Source organism: Triticum aestivum, chromosome 2D (assembly GCF_018294505.1).
Source record: "Triticum aestivum cultivar Chinese Spring chromosome 2D, IWGSC CS RefSeq v2.1, whole genome shotgun sequence".
NCBI lineage: Eukaryota > Viridiplantae > Streptophyta > Magnoliopsida > Poales > Poaceae > Triticum > Triticum aestivum.
The window spans coordinates 80816262-80822574 of NC_057799.1; the positions used below are offsets into that span (position 1 = coordinate 80816262).

The 6313-nt window shown below is 44.6% G+C and overlaps 1 pseudogene; it reads right to left on the bottom strand.

Moving 5' to 3' along the window:
• Window positions 1-948: 948 nt before the first annotated feature.
• Window positions 949-1761, bottom strand: LOC123048836 (zinc finger A20 and AN1 domain-containing stress-associated protein 7-like; annotated as a pseudogene).
• Window positions 1762-6313: the final 4552 nt, after the last annotated feature.

Consider the following 6313-nt stretch of genomic DNA (forward strand, 5'->3'; position numbering starts at 1 on the left):
GACCGTTAACTTACATGTGGGGCCCACATGTAAGTTGCATCTTCCTCTTCTCTTTCTTCTTCCTCTCCCTCTCTTCTCTTCCCTCCCCCTATGTCTCCCGTCCCGAGCCGGCGACCTCCCTCCCCTCCAGAGCCGGCGACCCCCCTCCCCTCCCAGGCCGGCGACCCTCCCCCTGAGCCGGCGACTCTCCCCAATCCCCTCCCAGGCCGGCGACCCTTTCCCCCGAGCCGGAGCTCCTGGTGGTGACGAGCCAGCCTCGTCCGTGAGTCATGGCGTGGCGGTGGATGCCGTACTGGAGCGCGTAGGAGGCGAGGCCGAGCGCGGCGGACAGGAACAGCACCGCCGGCAGCGGCATGTAGAGCAGCGCCAGCCCCGACGACCAGCCGAACGCCTTGCCGAGGTCGGAGGCGGTGGCCAGGTAGTTGAGCGACTGCTGGGAGACACCCATGGAGGCCTTGAGCGCCGACGAGTAGGCCGAGAAGTCGAAGTTTGTCCCCGTCAGCGCCTGCACCCACACCGTCGCCACTCGCCGTCATGGCTGCTGCTCCGGTGGCCGAAGCTGCTGTCCATCGAATCGGCCTGCCCTCTCTCCCCTCGACCTCGACGGATAGGGATAGGGCAGGAGGATGCTTCTTCCTCCGTCCTTGGTCCTTCCGCTACTCTCCCGACGACGGTGTGGCGGTGGATTCCGCCGCTGTGGGCGCGGCTCGCCGGCCGGAGGAGGCAGCGCTGCCCTGCCGAGCGGGATCGAGCTCCCGGCGCGGGGACCCGATTGCTTTTTCAGAAAACTCACAGGGACCTGATTGCTTTTTCAGAAAACTTATAAGGACCTGATTGCTTTTTACAAAACTTACATGTGGGACCCACATGTAAGTTAACGGTCAAAGTAAACGGTCAAACAAACGATTATCTTACATGTGGGCCCCAACTGTCATAATCACGATCAACTGAAAACGACTCGATGATTTGGGTTTTCTGAAACAGCCAACCACCCGTTTGGTAGTTATCTGAGAAAAATTAAAAACCGGTAGTTTTTTTGAAACCCTAGCCTGTAAAGTAGTAGTTTTATGCTATTTACTCATGGTACACAGTAATAGGTCGCTATGAATCTTCAACTTATGCAGCTAGTGCTTGTAAGATCAAGTAGGAGAGACAGTGAAGCCAATGAGTAAACTAAAACTGTACAGACGTTTTTCAACTCCTCCTGCCTTCAAATCTTGTTATGGAGCTTGGACGGCGCGACGAGAGGGTTCTGCTGCGCGATCTGCTCCCGTCCGACCTTCTTGTAGTCGAAGCCACACGCGTGCCCGTCCACGTAGCGGTGCAGCGAGCTGAAGGTAACCGCAGCGGCACGCGAACCCCAGCAGCCCCACCTTCTTCTTGCACGCCATGCACCTGGTTGGCGCCGACTTCTTGGCTGCCGCCTCCGCCGCCGGTGCCGCGGTAGGGTCCTGCAGGCTCATCGACTTCTTGAAAGCGAGGATGAGGTCGTCGAACGTGAGCTTCCCCTCGACGGCGGGGGCAGCCACATCTCCGGCCTTGAGGTGGTCGCGGTAGCACTTTGAGCACATGTTCTTGCTCGCCTCGCTCCCGTAGAACCCGCAGCCGTTCGTGCACAGCGGCGCGCCCCCGCCGGCGGCGGCCTCCGTCGAAGACTCCTGCCCGTGCGCCATGTATAAACCTATTGAGGATCGATCGTCTCGCGTTCGCGTATTATGGGAGTGTCTGAATCTCGCGTTGGTTGCTTGCGTCGTGCGTGGGTGATTTGTCGACGAGGCCCCGAGGGCATCCTTCTGTGGCTTATAAAGGTCGGCCAGGAGTGCCCAGAAGAACTCCGAGTCGTGCTCTAGAACGTTCCAGTCGATTTTGAAGGCACGCAGTGGCCTTTTCGGTTTCCTTAACCGTATCCCTATCGGAAGGGAAGCAGTTGCCAGACCTCCCAATAGTAGTGTCCAACGTAAGGTGCTTTACGTTGCACGATCAATGATACGTACATCTCTGTTTCATCAAAAAAAAAAAAAGAGAGAAACGTACATCTCGTTAGCTCAGCTAGCAAACATGCCCAAGCGTTTTAACAGGAGACAAAAAAATTACACGCTAGCCAAATAAATATGAGCGTCCTCTATTTTAACACGGTGGCTCACGATGTTGCCACTTATCTTTCTTCCCATCCTTGTTGATGATGAACGCCATGTTCATGTGATCGCAATGCATTCGACGTGGTAAATCTCAATGCAATGAGCTTGCCACTACATGACACACTTGTCATTGTGCCGCATAGGGGAATGTTTAAAACTTTAAAAACAAATTTCATGGACCACAAACTACTCCTAGCGCCTAGACATATAAAGACTCTCCAAAAACTACCCAAATCCTAGACATGAAAGACTTTTGAATCGACGAACAATTTTTCAAATCGACAAACATCTGTTTTTAAAATTTTAGGCATTTTCTTAAATACATGAACTTTTGTTTTGTTCAGACAAACATTTTTTGAAATGCATGAATAGTTTTCGAATTCATGAACATTTTTTGAGTCAGCAAACATTTTTTGTATCAATGAACTTTTTTATAATTGGGGAACAAATTTGAAAAAATTGTTATTTTTTATAATTTGCGAACAGTTTTGTAAATCACCAATATTTTTTTTAACTGCGAAAAGTTTATGATTTCTCGCACATTTTTTGAATTCACAAACATTCTATGATTTCTCAAACATTTTTCTCAAAACTCGCATCCTTTTGTAATTTGGAAATCTCAAATTAATTTAAAAAAGGAAAAAACATAAACATAAATGAGAAAAGAAAAGAAAAGATAAAATCGAAATGAAAAAAACAAGGGCGTCACGCCCCACGAAATGAAAAACAGCTTTGTACAGAGTTTTTCTTGAGGTACTCGGCAAAGATTCAAACTCAGTGGAAAATAAATATCAGACCCCCCCACGGTTTGCTGAGTGTAACACTGGACAAAGTCGAAGGCCTTGTTGAGTGCTACACTCGGCAAAACAATTTAACGGAGTTGTGGGGTAAACGACCGGATGTGCAACAACGGTCGCATACACTGGGACAATGGCGGGACACACCGCTACGTGTTGATGCTTGTTGTTGTGTGCTATCGCTTGCCGCTATGTGTTGCTGCTGCCTGCTAACTATTGCTTTGTTGGGGGAAAGGAGAAGGGGCAGCTCAGTTGGGGAAGAGGAGGAGAAGTGGCACCTCGGTTGGGGAGGAGGATGAGGAGGAGATGGGGGCGGTGGAGTCCAGCGAGAGTAGTGGCGATAGAGTAAAGGTGTCTCAACCCAAGCTGTCCGATCTAAGCGAACCAATGACCACGACATGTGATTCATCGGAGGGCTATGCTGATCAATCAAAACGGAAGGTCTTTGCCTAGTCTTTATCCCTTTTTCAGGGTACTCGGCACACATTTATCCTTTCTTTCACCCTAAATACTTAAAAACGCAGCTGCGCTATTACGTTGGAACGAGCGCACACTCTTGTCCCTCACTCTCCCTCCCTCATGTGGTCCCTAGTGCACAGTTAGATTCTTTGTCCTAGTGTGTCAGCTCATGGAACGAGCGCACACTCTTGTCCCTCACTCTCCCTCACTCATGTGGTCCCTAATGCACAGTTAGATTCTTTGTCCTAGTGTGTCAGCTCATGAGAACGCCCAGGGACATCACGCGTTGGAAAAACTTGAATCTGCATGTATTTAGTTTGTGTTTTCAAAATTTTAAACAGTTATAACTTTTGAACTGAACATCGAAATTCAAATCCGCTTTCACCGCTAGGTTCTTCACGACGAGCACTTCAAAACTAGATCCCATATGAGTATGTTTCGACTAACTTTTTTTATGAGCAACTTTGGGTGCCATGGAAGCAACTTTAGTGATATAGGAAAGCAACTTCTTGTTAACCTACGTAGTATGGCTACCTATCATCAAAAATCCATTCAAAGTTGGCTAGCATAACTACCAAGTTAACTAGTTTCACCGCTAACTTTCCTACAAGAACTAGCAAGTATTCTACCATAACTAATTTCACCTCCAAGTTGATACTTGATAGTATTGTAGGCAACATAGTTTTCGAGGTAGGCTAACATTATCCTAAGTTGCCTGCCAGGACTAGCGAGTAGCTTAACATCATCCATAGTTGCAAGCAATAATTTTTGGTATAGAAAGCAACTTAGTTTCATAGATGGGCAACTTAGCAACACTAATGGGCAACTATCCAATGTATTGAAGGCAACTGAAAAATGTTAATGGCAGGCAACTAAGCATCACCGATAGGCAACTTCATAGTGTTTGTAGGCTACTTAGAAAAACAATGATAAGTAACTTCACAGTATTGTAGGCAACTAATTTGCAAAGTTAGGCAAATAAGAATCAATACCAGGTAACTAATAATTAATAGCAAGCAACTGAGCATCAATGGTAGGAAATATCATAGTATTTGTAGACAACTGAGCATCAACTTTGGACAATTGACGGTTAATGATAGGCAACTGAGCAGCCATGATAGGTAAGCTGGGATAATGTTAGCAAAATTCACAGATACACATGGTGCATTGAAGTTGCTTGCATTAAGCACTAAATGCGCCTCATGTTTCGTGTGATTTGCTCATTTTTACACAAACCAAACTAATAGGTAGTCCGACTAGGCCAAAAATAACTAGATGCTCCCTATAGCATTAAAATTGTCTTCGTTGCACCCAACATTGCCCAAGAGTTTGATAATGTTAGCAAAATTCGCATATACACATAGTGCAGTGAAGTTGGTTGCATGTAGCACTGAAGGCGCCTCATGTTTCTTGTTTTTACACAAAACAACCTAATAGGTAGTCTAACTAGGCTAAAAACTAGTTGCTTCCCTATAGCACTAAAGTTGCCTCCATTGAATTCAAAGTTGCCCATGATTTTTTTTGTCGAAACCTACCCATATGGGATCTAGTTTTAAAAAAAATTCGCAAGAAACCCAACGGTGAAAACGGTTCTGAATTCTGATGCTCGGATCAAAAGTTACAACTTTTAAAATTTTTGAAACCCCAAATAAATGCATGCAGATTTTACTCAGGAGTAGCGGGGCGGAAGGACGCGACAAGACGTGGGACCATATGCTTTTTCGCTTTTAGCTTGTGAGACGTGTGATTAACTGTACCTGCCTTTTACAAAGGGGCGCTCGAACACCCCATCAAGCGCGCAGGCGCTGTCTAGCCACGTCCTTCTTTCCCTTTCTTTCATTTTCTCACTTCTCTTATCTTTTTGGATAAGGTACAAACATAGAGTAAAGAATTTTCCCCCAAAAACTTTTCATGCACTTGCAGTTATTTTTTAGATTAGATTCAGTAAACACCTAGAAATGCACTAAATAACTTAAATATAGCAAAGGACCCAAAATTGCCATATCTTGACATATGTCTTGCAATGCTCTATCGTGAGTGTATAATTATTTTCAAGGCCAACCGATGAAGCAGTGGTTGCTTCAGTTCAGACATGGCCGTACCATCTCGAAACGATGATTCTTCCTCCAAGATGGTGCGATTTCTAAGCAGTTTATGTCAAAATTTTAGCGAAACCTTCTCAAATTTTACCACAACCTACATGTGTCATATCCACAATACCAAGTTTCACATTTTTCAGACTTCGTTTGCATTTTTGAAAATTAAAAAACCAATAGGTCCGATGTTCTGGGTCGAGTGCTGACACCTTGATGTTTGAAATACCTCCTTTTTTTTCTTTGATAAGGCCTCAACATAGACTCAATAACACAAATAAGTTTTTTCAACCCAATCTTTCCAACTTTTTCATGTACTTGCAGCTCAAATTTTAATTATATCCATTAATAACTAGATATGCATTAAATGACTTAAATATAGTGGTGTATGTTAAGTTTAATTTTTTTTCAATGCTACTCGATGAAGCAATAATCATTTCTCCTTGAAACCTGACATTTCCATCTCGAAAATTAGATTTAGTTTCCTCGAAGATGGTCCAGTTTTTAAGCAATATATGTCACAATTTTTGCGAAAACTTCTCAAAATTTTACCACAACATCTAGGTATCTTATGACACCCCTTCTAGGTGTGTATTTTTCAGACTTCATTTGTATTTTCTAGAATTGGAAAACCAATAAGCTGAAGGAAATATGCCCTAGAGGCAATAATAAAGTTGTTATTTATATTTCCTTATATCATGATAAATGTTTATTGTTCATGCTAGAATTGTATTAACCGGAAACTTAGTACATGTGTGATTACATAGACAAACAGAGTGTCCCTAGTATGCCTCTACTTGACTAGCTCGTTAATCAAAGATGGTTA